Genomic DNA, 18,862 nt, shown 5'->3' with positions numbered 1-18,862 from the left:
ATACTGCCAACCTAATGTGGGGGAACTGCAACCTAATGTGGGTGAACTATACTGCCAACCTAATGTGGGGGAACTACAACCTAATGTTGGGGGAACTATATTGCCAACCTAATGTGGAGGAACTATGTTGCCAACCTAATATGGGGGAACTATAATGCCAACCTAATGTGGGGGAACTATGTTGCCAACCTAATGTGGGGGAACTGTACTGCCTTCCTAATGTGGGGGAAATAAAACCTAATGTGGGGGAACTATACTGTCTACCTAATGTGGGGGAACTACAACCTAATGTTGGGGGAACTATATTGCCAACCTAATGTGGAGGAACTATGTTGCCAACCTAATATGGGGGAACTATAATGCCAACCTAATGTGGGGGAACTATGTTGCCAACCTAATGTGGGGGAACTATAATGCCAACCTAATGTGGGGGAACTATGCTGCCAACCTAATGTGGGGGAACTACAACCTAATGTGGGGGGAACTATACTGCCAACCTAATGTGCAGGAACTACAACCTAATGTGGGAGAACTATACTGCCAACCTAATGTGGGGGAACTACAACCTAATGTGGGGGAACTAAACTGCCAACCTTATGTGGGGGAACTATACTGCCAACCTAATCTTGGGAAGCTATACTGGCAACCTAATGTGGGGGGATTATACAGCCAACCTCATGTGGGGGAGCTATACTGCCTACCTAATGTGGGGGAACTATACAAAAATATAAAATTGTACTATTCTAATCCCTGTTACTCTTTTATTTTTCTGTATATGGGGATGCATGAGGGTAATTTTCTGCGCTTTGATTTGTAGTTTTTATCTGTACCATTTTTGTTTTGATGTTACTTTTCAATTGCTTTTTAGATATTTTTTATGGTATTTGAAGTGACCAAAAATTAGCAAATTTGGTTAGTGCACTATGATGACTTTTGGGGCCCCTCTTTTGATTTTGCCTAGGGCTACACTAAGCCTAAAACCGGCCCTGTAGAGAACAATATACTTTTAGTGGTCTGCTCACTCTAACTGGCTGGCAACTATTAGCTTTTCAGTTGTTGTACACACCAGTGCTGCAGCACACAGTTGCTGTGTACTATACCCAAAATTGCACGTTCTCTCTCATTCTCACTCCCTTCCCTATCAGTACTTCTAGGCTGAATTTGGGCTTGAGGTGAATCGCTGCTGTAAAAAAGCTTTTCTGAGCAACACACGCTGCTCTCTGTCCCTTTCTGCAATAGAACGCTGATGTGACTGGGAGATGAATCGCTGCTGTAAAAATGCTTTTCTGTGCAACACACACTGCTGTCTGTCCCTCTCTCTCTGTAACAGTATGCTGATGTGACTGTCCGCAAGATGGCTGCCGTTTATATAGGGCTGTGACATCACAGGGGTGGCTGGCTGCTCATAGGCTACATGCTGCATATGATTTAGGGTCATCCTGCCAACCCTTGTTCCTGCCTTCCCAGGATTCCTTGCCCCATGTCCTCACATGTGGATCTGTCATTTTAGATGCCCTGGAGCCTGGACCGCACTAAATAGAGTTTAATAAAGTGATTTGCGTGATCGAATCGTGGCGATATTCGCATTCGTTGCGAATCAAATTTTTCCAGGAATTCTTAACGAATTCGGATTCATCAGATTCAATTCAGTCATCCCTTATTATTGACTATTATTTCTATTAGGGAACCAATTTTACAAACGTCATCATTTCAACCTACAATTATGGACAACCATTTAACATTTTGGTGATTTAAACAAGTATATAATATTTTGCAGTGATCATATTGTAATCCACAAAAAGATGTGGATAAGTAATTTGTATAATTATCTACCACGTGTTCTAACTGTAAATATCTAAAAAATAAAAATTCAATCCTTGGAACATTATGGTTTACACATAAAAACTCAGATTTCTTATGACACCATCTTTAAAAGAGAAATTTACCTTTCTTTTTCATATATATTGTTTAAAGGGACTTCGCTGTAACTTACAAGGCTTACTCTATTCTAGATTTTTGTTCTTTCCAAACCAGATCCTAATGAACTCCTCCATAGTTTAACATTCTCTCCCCTAACCAAATAGGACATAAAACAGTAGTATTACCATCATTTTAACCAGTTCTATTCTATGCAGGGCCGCTTGTCAAATTGGTGAGTCCAGGGCAAGGTCTTCACAAGTGCACCCCCCCTCCCCCATTTTTTTGTCTATTTAGAGTCAATGTTTTAGACATGTTACTACCTGTTAAAACTCATTTAGAAAACATCTTGTAAAAACATATTTTTTACATGAAAAAGCATGTGTCTTGCATTTTTTGATCAATGATAATTAGTAATATTTTACAACACACATCTTTATATGCACACCCTCATCAGAAAATGTCTGGACTCACATGTAACATCTTAGCTGACTGAAGTTGTTATCTGTACCTTTTCTTCTCTATCTGGCCAAGACCACCATGAAGTCTTCTTGAGGTTACAACTCAATAATGAAATCAACAGTAACAGAGAGATAGTGAGCCAACCTTTGAATGTGACCCACATGGTAATAGCCTCCCCCTACAGTTAAAGTATCCCTATTTGTACTCCACAAAGTAATAGAGCACCCTTCATACCCCACACAGTAAAGGTATGTTCACACAACAGAATTTTTTTGTACGGAATTATGCCAAAAATTCCGCCTTAGTTTACTGTTCATTGATTTAAATGGGATACCGCAGTCCCATCCAGACAGCAGAAAGACCAGTCCTATATTTGTATAATTTAGTGGTGGAATCCTATTGAAATCAGTGGGGCTTGAAATTCAGTGGAATCTTGTGTTCTGAGAACACAGAAATTCTGTCAGAATTCCGCTGTCGTAAATGTGCCCCTAGAGATCCCTAGAAACATCCCTAGAGATCCTCATATACTTCCATTGTACTCACAACACCAGCGAGGCTCCCACACAGGGCTCGTCCTAAGACAACTCCCTCAGGAGTAATGTCAACAAGGATGATGGAACACATGGAGGTTTCAGCTGGGCACCCACCTACCGGTGCACTTTTTGAACTCACCCTACTGGTCTGATGTTTACTATTTTGTTCCCTTTTGCTATTGTGAGGATTTATAATCATTAGAATTAATCTGTAGTTATTTAACTGTGACTGGTTTCTACTAGCCAGGAGTTGGGTGTACATAGGACTGCATCATAAACAGCCAGTTTATTGGGGACAGTTGCTCACATAGAATTTTGAGTGCCCTGGGGGTGGGATCCACAGCCCCCACCCATTCTGGAGGTTTATTTTTGCCATTCAGGGGCATGTTTTAATCACTTTTTGAGGGTTTCTGTCCATTGTGTATAATGTGTAATTAATAAAGTATTGTTTTTTTCATTATTTGGTGTGCACTATTTTGGAGTGTTTTTTTTCTTTTCTTTCTTTTTTAACTGTGGAACTTTTTAAACACTAGGGCAGCACCCATATGTTATTTATTTGGTTGAGCCCCCAATTTTTTGTCTAGTTTGGACTGTTGTTATCCCCCTCGTCCAAAAAGTGTTTGCCTCAGCAGGGGACCAGTGTGCACCATGGAGCTGGGGATCTGGGAGGAGTTCTGCATTGCATCTGGTTTGGTAGTTAGTCTAGTGTGAATTGGTTCTAGTGCATTCTGTTCTACAGTATATTAGATAACCTCCATACCTCGCATCCTGGTTTAGCTGTAATTTCTAGTTTTTCTGTTTAATTCTTATTATTATACCTGCCGTATCTTACTTTGGTCATGAGACTGTTCTCTGCACGCTATATAACTTCTGCCATGTTTCCCTGATATCCGGTTGTATCAACTTTGTATTCCTGCCATTATTTATTATCCTGGTTGAGCTGCGCTGCACTGTGATGTCACGTCTGCAGGTTCGGCCATCTCAGGAAAGGGAAGTTCAGAGGAGACAGGCATGGACTGGACTTTGAAGACTGTGAGGCAGCACGGAAGGTATGTATAGGCTTTTATCTTAACATGCAGCATATATTTAAAAAAGGTTTTGCTAGACAACCAAATAGGAAGGTTAAAGAAGTAAAACATCCAGGAAGACCAGGGAATGTTTCAAATTATTAGGCTAAAAAAAATTAAAGGGGTATTCCAGGATTTTTTTAATTTGGCTATGCTACAGGGGCTGTAAAGTTAGTGTAGTTCATAATATAGTGTCTGTACCTGTGTGTGACGGTTTTCTCACAATTCTTATGTGATTTTCACTCCAATATTTATTTTTAACAGCATACAAAATGACTGTTGTCTCATATTTTTCCCAGCTTGCAATGCGGCCGAAACCTGACTCACTAGTCAGCTGATGACAGGGAGCCTGTCTGCTTCAATGGGTGGAGGGATCGCTTGGTGGGAGAGACATCAATCTGCAACAGCTGTAGGCACTCTGATTGAAAACCACACTGATTTGAATGGATGCCGCTCATTTATGTTTCAATGGGTGGGGTGGCTGATGTGTGGGAGGGAGGAAAATGGATTTATGGGATTTGAAGTCAAAAAAAGAAAAGTCAAACAGGAAATACCAGTTCACAAACAGCTATCCACAGTGTTATGGTAATCTCACAACATAGCCATTTAGCCCCAAGACAAGTGCAGATCCTTCCTAAGCATGTCCATTACTGCCTGCCAGGTACGTACTAAAATCACTTTATGGTGGATAACCCATTTAAGTAATAAAACAGTAAAACAAATGAAAAAACTATGAGTGAAAATAGGTTAATGTTTGTGACAGAACTATAAGAAATCTGCTAAATGAAATGGCTCATACAAAAAGAAAAGCCTAACAGAAAAACAGTCTAGGGGTGTGTAAATTTTCGAGAATTCGAGTGGTACTTTCAAGTGTATGTGAGTTGTGAAGATGCAAATGCAGCTGACAGCTGTAAAGAGCCATCAGATTCTTGCCCCATCACTTACTCTTGTAGGCTGTAGGCAGCTTTATACCTGCAGCCTACAAGATGCCCGGAGCGGTAATTCTGCATTCTGGTTGCTCATCACTTGCTCCTGCACCAGAACAAAGAAGGAAGGTGAATGCCCTGTTGATCAATATGAGAGAGTGGAGACGTTTTTTGTATTATTTTATGTAAACGCAAAGATGATTATTACTTTGGAGGGGAGACTTATGAACTTAATGAGGGGACTGACCTACTTGCTATGGTACCTACCTACCTGGGGGACCTACACACATACTGGAGTCCTACCTAAAGGGAGCCTACCAATCTAATGTGAAGAATACCTACCTAAATTAAGGAAACCTACTTACTTACTGGGTTTGCAACCTTAAAAGGGGACATTGAAAACCATTTGAGTAACACATTTGTTGACTTTTTTCTTAGGTGGCTGGTAGTAAGCCACCTGTATAGACAGAAAGGAGGTCTGTATTTTAGCACTAGACAAGCAGGATTTATTTTGATGTTTATGCCTCAGTGTCATTTGTAGTTGTATTTGTTTTGCAAAGTCCCGTTTCAATGTTACTTCTGTGTCCCTGTCTTTGACTGCTAGTTTAACTAGTTCTACATAGCTAATGTCCCACAAAACAAGAGAAATAATCACATGGTGTGGCTGATTGGCTGATTGCATGGAAGTAATATTTAGAGATGAGTCATCAATTTGCATTGGACATAGAAATGATGCTGGAACAGTTTTTTTGGTGCAATTCTTAAGAAATATAAAAAGATGATGCCTAAAGAAAACATTTCCCCTTTCTTTTATGATATGGTGTTACATAACAGGCAAAGAACCAAGGGAGATGACAATTAGTAAACAGGTGGACGTAGACATTTTGGACACATCCCATACCATTGCTGGAAAATGGATTTTGTAGAGACAAAGGGGGAGATTTATCAAGGGATTTAGAGCTCTTTATTTGCTTACAAAAGTCGCACAAAAAGTTGCATGTGCTCCTAAGCAATTTTTTGTGCGACTTTTGGCTGTAAGCAAAAAACTACAGAAGAGCTTACCAAAGCAAATTTCAGTTTTTGCTTTGCAGTGGTCAGGGATTTATCAAGTGCAAAAGTTGCACAAAAAGTCGCAACCGCATCCAAAGCAGCGTACATGTAAGCCAGCCAGGACCTGGCGTACAAAACTTGCTTTGGAGAACGGGATTTCATATTTCCCGCCGAGAGCCCAGATCACGGCTCTGGCGGGAAATATGAAATCACAGCTGCATAAAGGAGCCCAGGCCCCTGCCGCCGCACATCTCACCCTGCTGCCGCTCATCTGCCCCTGGCCGCCACTCATCCCCTCCTGGCCGCCGCTCATCACCCCCTCTGCCGCCGCTCATCTCCCCTTCGCCGCTGCTTATCTCCCCCTCCTCTGCCGCTCATCTCCCCCTCCTCTGCCGCTCATCTCCCCCTGCCGCCCCTGCTCACCTCCCCCCCGCCGCCCCTCACCTCCCCCCCGCCGCCCCTCACCTCCCCCCGCCGCCCCTCATCTCCCCCCCCGCCGGCCCTCATCTCCCCCCTGCCGCCCCTCATCTCCCCCCTGCCGCCTCTCATGCTCATCTCCCCCCCCCCCCCGCCGCCCCTCATCTCCCCCCCGCCGCCCCTCATCTCCCCCCCGCCGCCCCTGAGATCAGTGGCAGCGGCAGGATGAGATGAGCGGCGGCAGGTCGGGATGAGCGGTGGTGGCAGGACGAGATGAGCAGCAGCTGGGAGGAGATGAGCGGCGGCGGGGGTGAGATGAATGGCAGCGGGGTGAGATGAGCGGCGGCAGGGTGAGATGTGTGGTGGCCGGAGGGGAGATGAGCGACGGCGGCAGGGGCAGATGAGCGGCGGTGGCAGGGGGAGATGTGCTGAGGCCGGGAGGAGATGAACGGCTGCGGTGGGAGTGGGGGGGGGGATTGGGATGATTTGGAGATGAGCGGCTGCGGGTTAAGATTACGGGGGAGGAGGAGATGAGGGGCCAGGGCAGCGGGGGCTCCTAGAAATATGAAACTACACTGTAGTTTCATTTTCCCAGGCGGTGCCGTCATTGGCAGAGACCAACCGGCCAATCATGGCACCGCCCGAGAAATATGCAGTTACAATATAATTACAGTGTAGTTTCATATTTCTGGGAGCCAGCTGGCTCCGCTGCCCCGGCCACCGGCCTGTATCAACCACCCAAGAGTTGCAACTACAACTCCCAGCATGTCCTCACTGTAAGGGCATGCTAAGAGTTGTAGTCTTGCAACAGCTAGTGGGCTGGTGGAAGATGCGGCTGGCATTTTAACACCAGGGTGCCACCAGCAAATTACAGCTCCCATCATGGATGTTGTAGATTAGAAACGGAGTGTCTCCAGCTGTTTCTAAACTACATCTCCCGTAATGGAGGTTGTAGGTTAGAAATGGGGTATCTCCAGCTGTTGCTAAACTACAACTCCCATTATGGTAGATGTAGTTTAGAAAAGGGGTGCCTTCAGCTGTTGCTAAACTACAACTACCATAATGGTAGTTGTAGTTTAGCAACAGCTGGAGTCTCACTGTTCCTAAACAGGGTGCCACCAGCTGTTGCTAAACTACAACTCCCATCATGGGAGTTGTGGTTTAGGAACAGCGAGACTCCAGATGTTGCAAAACTGGAGGCTCACGGTTGTTAAATTAAAACACCCATGATTCCCAGACAGCCAAAGGCAGTCTGGAAATAATGGGGGTTGTAGTTTAGCAACAGCTGGAGGCTCCCTGTTTGGAAACACTGCTTTATGGGCATTCTCCCCAGCGGAGAGCCCTATAAATGTACAAACATATATTTGTGGGGGGGGTTTTTTGTTATCATTTCAGATCTGTTTATGCAGAGGACGACTTCGGATTTGGAGGACTACAAAGATGACCCACGTTTTTTTCCTGGTAATGTCAGGCTGTTGCTGCTTGGTTGGTATCTGGCTGAAAATAAAAATAGGGGAATTCCACACTTTTTTAAAAATTATTATTTAAGTATTTCCAAAAAACATGTGTGGTTCCCCAGCTCTTCTCGGCACTCCTGTGGCAGTGGGTATGGGGGTAATAATGGGGGTTAGCGCTAGCTGTTTTTGAGGCACCAGCTTAGTAATGGATTCTGTCTATAAGACGGCTTCCACTACTAAGAAAGTAAAGTTAATTTAATTTAAAAAACTATTCCAAAAAAACTCCCCATACATGCCCTCTTTAACCCCTTAACGACGCAGGCCTTAAATGTACGTCCTGGTGATGTGGTACTTAATGCACCAGGACGTACATTTACATCCTGAGCATAACTGCGGACATCGGAGCGGCAGGTCGCGGCTGTGGATCGCAGCCAGGGACCCGCCGGTAATGGCGGACACCCGCGATCGTCCACCATTAACCCCTCAGATGCCGTGATCAATACAGATCACGGCATCTGCAGCAACGCGGTCACTTAACAGGATGATCAGATCGCCCGCAGCGCTGCCGCTGCGATCCGATCATCCTGCACGGCAGACGGAGGTCCCCTCACCTGCCTCCGCTGCCTTCCGGGAGTCTTCTGCTCTGATCTGCCTTCCCGCAGACCAGAGCAGAAGATGACCGATAATTCTGATCAGTGCTGTGTCCTATACATAGCACTGAACAGCATTAGCAATCGAATGGTTGCTATAAATAGTGCCCTATGGGGACTATAAGAGTGTAAAAATAAAAGTAAAAAAAGTAAAAAAAATAAGTTAAAAAAATTTGAAAAACCCCCTCGCCCAATAAAAACGTAAATTGTCCCATTTTCCCTATTTTACCCCCAAAAGTGTAAAAAAAATAATTTTATATACATATTTCGTATCACCGCGTGTGTAAATATGCAAACTATTAAAATAAAATGTAAATGATCCCATACGGTGAATGGCGTGAACGTTAAAAAAAAAGTCCAAAATTGCTGCTTTTTTATAACATTTTATTCAAAAAAAAAATAATAAAAAATGTAATAAAAGTTTTGTATAAGCAAATATGGTATTAATAAAAAGTACAGATCACGGCGCAAAAAATGAGCCCTCATACCACCGCATATACGGAAAAATGAAAAAGTTATAGGTCTTCAAAATAGGGGGATTTTAAATGTACTAATTTGGTTAAAAAGTTTGCGATTTTTTTTAAGCGCAACAGTAATAGAAAAGTGTATAATCATGGATATCACTTTAATCGTATTGACCCAGAGAATAAATAACACATTTCATTTTTACCATAAATTGTACGGCGTGAAAACAAAACCTTCCAAAATTTGCAAAATTGTGGTTTTCTTTTTAATTTCCCCACACAAATAGTATTTTTTTGGTTGGTAAAGTGAGTGATGGCATTACAACGGACAACTGGTCGCGCAAAAAACAAGCCCTCATACTAGTCTGTGGATGAAAATATAAAAGAGTTATGATCTTTTGAAGGGGAGGAGGAAAAAACGTAAACGTAAAAATTAAATTGTCTTAGTCCTTAAAGGGGTACTCCGGTGAAAACCTTTTTTCTTTTAAATCAACTAGTGGCAGAATGTTAAACATATTTGTAAATTACTTCTATTAAAAAATCTTAATCCTTCCAGTACTTATTAGCTGCTGAATGCTACAGAGGAAATTCCTTTCTTTTTGGAACACTGATGACATCACGAGCACAGTGCTCTCTGCTGACATTTCTGTCCATTTTAGCAACCATGCATAGCAGATGCACAGCAGATGCATAGCAGATGCACAGCAGATGCATAGGAGATATATGCTAAAGGCAGCATGGTGGCTCAGTGGTTAGCTTTGCTGCTTTGCAGTGCTGGGGACTTGGGTTCAAATCCCACTAAGGACAACAATAAAATAAAGCGTTATTATTATAATAACGTCAGCAGAGAGAACTGTGCTCGTGATGTCATCAGAGAGCATTCCCAAAAGAAAAGAATTTCCTCTGTAGTATTCAGCAGCTAATAAGTAGAGATGAGCGAACTTACAGTAAATTCGATTCGTCACGAACTTCTCGGCTCGGCAGTTGATGACTTTTCCTGCATAAATTAGTTCAGCTTTCCGGTGCTACGGTGGGCTGGAAAAGGTGGATACAGTCCTAGGAGAATCTTTCCTAGGAATGTATCCACCTTTTCCAGTCCACCGGAGCACCTGAAGGCTGAACTAATTTACGCAGGAAAAGTCATCAACTGCCGAACCGAGAAGTTTGTGACGAATCGAATTTACTGTAAGTTCGCTCATCTCTACTAATAAATACAGGAAGGATTAAGATTTTTTAATAGAAGTATTTTACAAATATGTTTAACTTTCTGCCACCAGTTGATTTAAAAGAAAAAAGGTTTTCACCGGAGTACCCCTTTAAGGTCCAAATGGGCTGAGTCCTTAAGGGGTTAAGCATTTTATTAATAAAATTTTTTTTTAAACTGGTCATCGTAATCCACAGAAGACAAAGAAGTCCTCTGCATACACGGATCTGAAATGAGAAGAAAAAAACACACAAAAAATTGTTTAGTACATTTAGGGGGGCAAAAAAAAAGTTGTAAAAACTTTTAATAAACACAGAGAAGAGGAGGTGGTGTTTCCCTGTGGTGTTCTAAAGTTATTTATTGTTTTTTGTAATGTGTGCTATAAAAATTTCAGTCTAAATTCATTTATTGTTTTTTGCTTATGTAAGCCAAATTTATCAACCCCCAGTATAATAAATATGTCATACATAAGCAAAACCAAAGCAAAAAAAAAAAAATGCCTACAGAACTCGCTTAGCAAAGCAAACAATGATAAATGAAAGTGATTTTTCAGGATGATAACCAATCTTACCACCGAGCAAAAAATGTTAAAGCTTTTTTTTTTCATGAAAGGCATATCAGCTCAATGACATGACCAGTAAATGGTCCAAAATTTAAAATGACTCAAAATTCATGGTGGAAAATAAATAAAATTGATCCAGGACAAGGTTTAATCCTGCAAAGTTTATCTGCAAACTGTTTTTGAAGAGAAAGTTGGAACCAGTCTGATGGAGAAAATCAATTTTCATTAGTGAAAGTCCCAAGTCTGAAAATTCATGATGCCATAAAAGCCCACAGAAGGACTAACACAGTACTGTACTATATAAGATTTTTTTATTTTATTTAAAATGTTTATTTTTTTACAACATGATTCCATGTTTTTTCCTAAATTTGATCTGGAAATTAAATTCATTTAAATTTTATTAAAATGACTTACTGTTCATTTGAGGTATGTTTTATGAGGCCAGAATGTTTGACTATTAAACAAAAAAATGTTTGTGTCATATCTGTGATATTTGTACAGAGAAGGAAGGAATGGCACTCACCGCTTACTGTAAATTCTTATATTTTATTCTTCATAAAGTACAGGTGCTTTAAAAGGCATTTCACCCAGCCGAGTGTGGACGCCAGTGCGCGTGCTGCAGCACGCGCACTGGCGTCCACACCCGGCTGGGTGAAATGCCTTTTAAAGCACCTGCACTTTATGAAGAATAAAAGATAAGAATTTACAGTAAGCGGTGAGTGCCATTCCTTCCTTCTCTATACATTTTGGATTTTGGATACTCTTTATTCTCAAAAAGGAATTGAGCACCACTAACTGTTATGGGACTGACCTGGTTCACATAGGAGTCACGGGAAGCTTGGCAGTGCCGGCCAGCTTTTTCTTATCCAAGTTCTGTGATATTTGTATTTTCTGTTAAATGAAAAAACCTCCTCGAATGTCCTCTGAATCTGTTAATTCATTTTTGCCTGATTTTAAAATAACTGTATAGTAAGAAAGCACCTAAGGACCATTTAGACAGGGCAAGGCTTCAAAGGAACCCGGCTCAATCAACACTGAATGACCACAACAGGTGAACGGTTAAAAGGAGTTTATTTGACCAGAATGCAACGCGTTTCGCTGCGCATGCACAGCAAAACACATTGCTTTCTGGTCAAATAAACTCCTTTTAACCGTTCACCTGTTGTGGTCGTTTAGCGCCGATTGAGCCGGGTTCCTTTGAAGCTTTATCCTACATTGCAAAAAATCTACCGGAGGGCAGCAGTCGACCTACTATTATCCCAAGCTTACATCATTGTTGTGTATGAAGCTGCACAACCACCCAGGGTGAGCAAGTAATTTGTATAATTATTTCACCACGGGATTCTTACGTTACTACTTTATGGAGCGCCTGTTTCTCTTTAGACAGGACGACTGATTCCCTAAAATTGGTGCCAATCTTATTGATCGTTTAAGAAGCCTTTACATGGCTCAACTACCATGCAGGTAAGGCCGCACAAATAATTGCTGGATCATTCCTGCAACCCTTTACTTTCAATGATTAATGGCCGCACATTCCCCTTTTACACAGGACAATGTGGGGCTTACTAACAATGATTTTTAAGCCTACTAAAATTATGCATTTACCCATTGTTGGCTAAATGCTGGGCCTATTAGACAGGACAATATCAGCCTGTTCAGCCAATAATGACCATATGTAATAGGGCCCTAAGTAGTGTTCTTTTTTTTTTTACTGTTATCTCTAAGATTGTCCTTGACGCAAATCTTTAGTTCTGGAGCTCTACAATTACCAGCAATTAGCCTCAGATAATCATACACATTTGTTAAGCTTTTTCCCACCTTCAATTGTCTTTGGCAGGTCATTTAATGGATGGGTGCCTATCCTGACTAGGGCAATGGAAGAGGAAGGCTCAGCTTCCGGAATGCTATGTTTTAGACACTATGTAGACTGGTTTTGTTTGTTTTCCTTTGCAGGTAGAAAAGAAGATTGCTAGTATATATTACTTCCAAAGCATTAGCTGGTGGCAAATGTAACACCTGTGTTGCCCCAGGCACAGGGTCTTTACTCATCAGCAACAAGTTAGCGGTCAGCCACCACTAACCCATATCCACTCTAGCAAAAAGTTGTCCTTTAAAGCACTTAACTGATCTCACTTGTCAAGGACAGTAATCTAGTTAATGTAGCATTTTGACAATGGAGCAGAACAGGCTTTTTTCTCGGTGGCAGTCAGTTATTGTTACTTCTGACAGTTTTGGCTGAGATTTGTTTGTTGTTTAAATGTCATCAACACATCCTTAACGACTTTGGTTTCTCTTCTTATCAGTGACTAACAAGAAAGTAATGCTTTCCTCAGACCGAGCATATGGAAGCTCCAGAAAGGCAAGACAAAGCAATTGTGGAGGAGTTTGATGACAACCGATCATCTCATTCAAGGATGAGCTTTATATTTGTAATTCGGGTATTTGTCTAGATAATGTTATTGCAGGACAAATAAAAAATAAAAGTCTGTCTTATGACATTTAATTATTTCTTAAATATCTACACCATATAGACAAATTGGACCTATTGACAAAGTAATCAGGGTGTAGCAGGGTTAACAGTCACACCAAAGACCTGGTGCCTGAGGATACCCAACGGCCTTTCTGTCACATAAAACACCACTACTATAACAATCAATTCCATGCAAAACTAAATAATAAATACAGAGTGTAAATCAATGATCGGTAAGACATGTTAGTTTTTAGACATTAATACCACTGAAATATATCAGTCAGTCTATGAGCAGATAGGAGAGGAAATAGCCAGCGTGGAAAATGCAAAAAATCCCTTTATTGCATCAAATCTGAAAAACAGGACAGGGTAACCATGATGACGTGTTTCAGGCGTGGACCGGTCCACTCCATAAACGCGTCATCATGGTTACCCTCTCCTGTTTTTTGGATTTTATGCAATAAAGGGATTTTCTGCATTTTCCACGCTGGCTATTTCCTCTCCTTCCTAATTTGTTGGTGTTGTCGCGCACCTGCCGTGCTGTGGACGGGACTGTGATTTGGTCAGCTGATCTACATCTCTCCATTTTCTATGAGCAGATAGCACCATTTTTTTTAAATCATCTATAAGTAACTGGTTGTAAAACCTCTATGTAAAATAATTACTTTTTCCAACCTTGAAATATTACTCACTTTATTAACATTATTATACAATAATTATTATTAATGTTATTTGAATTATTCTGAAGAACCAAGTTTTTGTTTTGTTTTTAGAGTATATGAAAACATAGCAAAATACAAGCAATACACTGTGTGATGGATTCCATAACCAGGAGAAGGATTCAAAAAAATTGTCTTGTCTCTATGTCAGCTCTAATACAATAGTCAGATTCTGAGGGATCTCCAGATGGACCAGAACTATGAAGAGACTATAGATGGGCATTTAAGGCCCACACTACTGTTGGCATGAAGCAGATACTAGGTGCAAAGGCCTTCACTAGCCTAATGTTATTAGGGCAGCTTGTAGTTTAACAATCACACCACATTTTTGTGCTTTTTGTGTTTGATCCTTTTTTATAGAACACCTTTTTTTTATCTGCCTTCACTTGATAACCCAATCCTACTCCACCTTTGTTGTCCATTCTGTAGAATATTTTAGTATTTCGTTTTGGTGAGAACCCCCGAGAAATGATTATGAAAGGAAACAAGAGAAAACATCTGTGTACTGAGTGAAAAGATGGGGGCAGGGCCTGAATAGTTGTTGTAGTCTACCTCAGCAAACATTATCACTCCAGCTGCAATCTGAATTGTGTAAGAAAAGGTGTGGGTAAGACCTGATAATTAGCGCTTCGGTTTGGGGCCCCCATGACAGATTGTTCGCTTTCGGGCTTCCGAGAACGTATTTTTTTCACTGACTGAAAACAGACTATTGAAATCCAGATACAGCATGGAAAAACTTCAACTCCTTTATAAACAATGTGTGTGCATATTGGAAGGCTAAACACCTTATTGAAATCCAGCGACTTAAGATTCAACTGCTAGCTCTACAATCCAGAATAATTTTACATCTCCTTTCACTAGAGGTCCTCGGAGGCTTCTTTTCAGAGGTGAGAGAAAAGCAAATGTGACATGACTAGGTGTCATACCTCCGCTAATTATAATATGCTTATGCTGCGGGGCATGTCGTTGTAACACAAGAAAATTACACAGTTTCATTCTGTTCTTTGCAACCTGCATACAAATTAGCACTTCAGAATGGAACTAATAATGGTAATATTTTGCTTGAAATACGCCCCTAATTACTTTTTCAGTAACTGCAGAAATTAAGCACTAATAATCACAATCAAACATAACAGTACAGAAATTCTGTATAGGAGCATAGAGGATGCTAAATGGCTGTTGTAGGATGATGCCGTTCACGTATTAATTTACTACATGAGCTTAGCGCAAGTCCCTGAGTAGTCTAGGAAAATCACATGACCCATTTAGAGGTCTCAGTGATCTTTTCACGGAACTTGGATTTTTGTAAAGTCAATCTTTATATTCTAGTATACTAAAATATGTATGTACTCAATTGAAGAAAATGCTAACATATAGCAATATATATGTTGTAGTCAAGTAATGGATATTGTTCTAACATAAACATTCCTCAGGTATCTCTGTTCACTGAATCCACCACCAGTTTTCCATGGCCTTCATAAAGGACTTCTTGAGTAAAAATTGTCCGAAAATCCAAGACACCAGTCCAGAAGAGGAAACAACGCATTTTCAAAATCTACTGGGTGCAGGTCTACAATAACTGTCTAATACTCAAACAGTAATTTGTCACATCGGCTTAAATTGTTTGATGAACGTGGCTTAGCCTCAGACACTGTTGTCTAACTTCATATCACCTATTGGTTGTCTTAGTTTACACTAATATTTAGTTTTTGCATAATGTTTGGCGCACAGTGTCAGCTAAAAGTATTGATAAATGTGGTACAAAGACCTCTTTTTTACCATAGGGGACTGGATGCAAGGACTTTAGAATATTCTGAATATTTGACAGACTAGATGGGCCAAATGTTTTTTTTCTGCCGACACATTCACATTTCTGTGACTTTTTCAGATGGGCCAGGACCAACAAGAATCAGCAAGAGACATCTCATACTCAGACATCTCAGGTTGGTCTATGATCACTAAAAATTCCATAACCAAAAGCAGTTCATTGCTAGGATTGCTAGGATTTAGAAGTTAGAGTTATCCCACACCCAAATGTCAACTGCCCCTCAATCTGTTCCCTCGGAACCTTGAATTAATCTCCCTAATTGTTTTTTTTGGGTACTGGAAGACCTTTAGAAATGTTTTGGGAAAGTTGCAGACTTTATTTTCACTTGAGACCTCACTGCAAGGGGGTCCCCAAGACTGTAAGTGTAAGATTACCAGTTAGTTTCTTATTAAAGGGGTACTCCGGGAAACACAACTTGTCGCCTATGGACAGAAAAAGTGTCTGAGGGAGGGTTGGGGGAGGGGGGGACAATTCAGCAGCTTCTCCCCTGAACGCTCTGGCCCCCACCTTTGAAGATGCTTTTGTCACTGCCCACTAAGCCAATCATCAGCTGAGTACCCCTTTAAGAAGTCATAACAATTGACTTTATCTGATGGTACAAAAAAGATTAAATGGCACCATTCAGGTAACTTTGACTGTCCGTCTTCTGGAAAGATTAACCACTGTTCCAAGTCTTTCCTAGTCTTTTCCAAAACAAATGCAGTGTTTTAGAGCCTTAAAAATATTTTTGTAATCCTTATCAGTATGATTAATTTCGACCATTTTTTCTTATGCGTTATACGATTTCTTTAGAAGCAGTGATCATTCAGAATTGTTGTGTGATCTCTTTATTGTCACAGTAAGATCTAGTAATGTAGGTTTAGGCTTAAAGTAGAGAAAATGGAAAGAAAAGACAATATCACAATGTGAAATGAACCTATTGTAAGAATTGCTGCAAAAACTAACAGAATAATCCATGAAAGTTTTTGCATTAAATTATGGCCAAGGTAGAACTAAAGGCCGTTCAGCCGCTGATCCGATGAAAACTAATCCTACTGCACAGCACTGGTCTTAGCCTGGATACAAGAACAGTACCTAAGGCGGGTCACCACTTGTGTCCAGATTGAGACCAGGAAGTGATGCGCAGCTGTACCAATCTACACCTTTTTTGTTTGTTTTTCTCTCTAGCATGGCCATATTTTAATGTAAAAAGTATTTCCAAATTTTTCAGAAATAATAGTGCTGTATGCAACACTATTCTTCCAGTCAATATGTCATGCACCACACCAGAACCTTACACAAACCATATGCAAGTCAATAAGATCCATTGATTGCTCCACAGGAAGTTCTTTTCTTTTTGAATTTCCTTTCTGTCTGACCACATTTTTCTCTGCAGACACCTCTGTCCATTTTAGGAACTGTCCAGAGCAGGATAGATTTGCTATGGGAATTTGCTCCTACTATGGACCGTTCCTAAAATGCACAGATGTGTCAGCAGAGAGAACTGTGGTCAGACCGAAAGGAAATTCAAAAAGAAAAGAACTTCTTCTGGAACATACAGCAGCTGATAAGTACTGAAAGGATTAAGATTTAAAAAAAAAAAGTAATTTGCAAATCTGTTTAACTTTCTGGCACCAGTTGACTTTCAAGGGGTTATCCAGTAAAATGTATTATATTGTTATTGTCCAAATGCTGACTAAAAAAATAACAAATACTTTAACTCATCTTCCTTCTCCAATATGCCCAATTTGCCAATTTATAACAAGAAGCACACTAAAAGAAAGCATAACATTGCAGTTAAAGAAGCACCCCAGAAATAGATTTTGCTTATAGGGTTGTCTGCCATATTACTTTCTATCTACCCTCTGATATAGTTTCCTCATGAAGCCTACAATTCCCATGATGCTTCTGGCTTTGCAGAGGCACATGAATATTTAGTGATGGGCAGGGTTATACAGTTAGGGGGTATAAATGTACATTGAAGGGCCTGTCTGTCTAATACACAATCCCTGACTGTATAATCCCACCCATCACCTGATATTCACTCCTCCCTTTTTTTACACTGGTTCCAGTCTGTACTATATATTTTTTTTTAAATCTTTTAACGTAAAACTGATTTGTTTTCCATGACAGATTTGCTTTACATTTTTAATCCCTATCATGTTTCATATGACAGTGACATACCATGGATTTCAGAGAACATGTGCGAAAGTCAATGATGACAAATGTAAACCACAATATTCATTTTGAGTGCTAAATAATGATTGTGAGCAGTCAGGACTAGATTGGTACATGACTAAATAGTATGGGAGCAAGTTTCTACTCATGATTTAAGCATGTGAAGAACATATCTGGGTTTCATAGTAAAAATGCCTCCAGCCTTGTGATTTATACAAGATATGGATAACCACAAGGTGGGATCCACCCCAAAGCACAGCTTAATGCTGGATGTATCAATAGCAATTTTTTTTGAGTGAGTCATGTCTTCTGCAATTACTCAAAAAGAGCTTGTAGTTTATTAGGACACATACAGTGTCTTACATTAATGAGTCCCCCCCTAGCATTTTTGTAAATATTGTGACAACACTGAAGAAATGACCCTCTACTACAATGTAAAGTACAGCTCAGCCTGTATAAAAGTGTTTAGTGTCGCTTCAAAATAACTGAACACACAACCATTAATGTGGTAATGTCCAAATTGAGCCCAATAAGCCATTTTCCCTCTTCGGTTTTATGTGATTTGTTAGTGTTACAAGGTCTCAGGTGTGAATGAGGAGCAGGTGTCTTAAATTTGGTGTTATCGCTCTAACACTCTTTAACACTGGTCACTGGAAGTTCAACATGATACCTCATGGCAAAGAACTTTGTAAGAATCTGCAGTAAAAACAATTGTTGCTCTACATACAGATAAAATTGTGCTGTTACATTGTAGGCAAGACCGTACATCGGTTTCAAAGGACAGGTTCCACTAAGAACCGGTCTCATTATGGAGTGCACGTGATTAGCGTCATATCCAGAGGTTGTCTTTGGGAAATAGATGTATGAGTTCTGCCAGCATTTCTGCAGAGGTTGAAGGGGTGGTGCTCAGCCTGTTAGTTCTTAGACCCCTGTCAGTGCTTAGCCAATACGGTGTACAGTGTATCAAATTGGCTGTCAT

This window comes from Hyla sarda, chromosome 4 (assembly GCF_029499605.1).
Source record: "Hyla sarda isolate aHylSar1 chromosome 4, aHylSar1.hap1, whole genome shotgun sequence".
NCBI lineage: Eukaryota > Metazoa > Chordata > Amphibia > Anura > Hylidae > Hyla > Hyla sarda.
The sequence above is the reverse complement of the archived record's forward strand: the minus strand, read 5'-3'. Positions refer to the sequence as shown.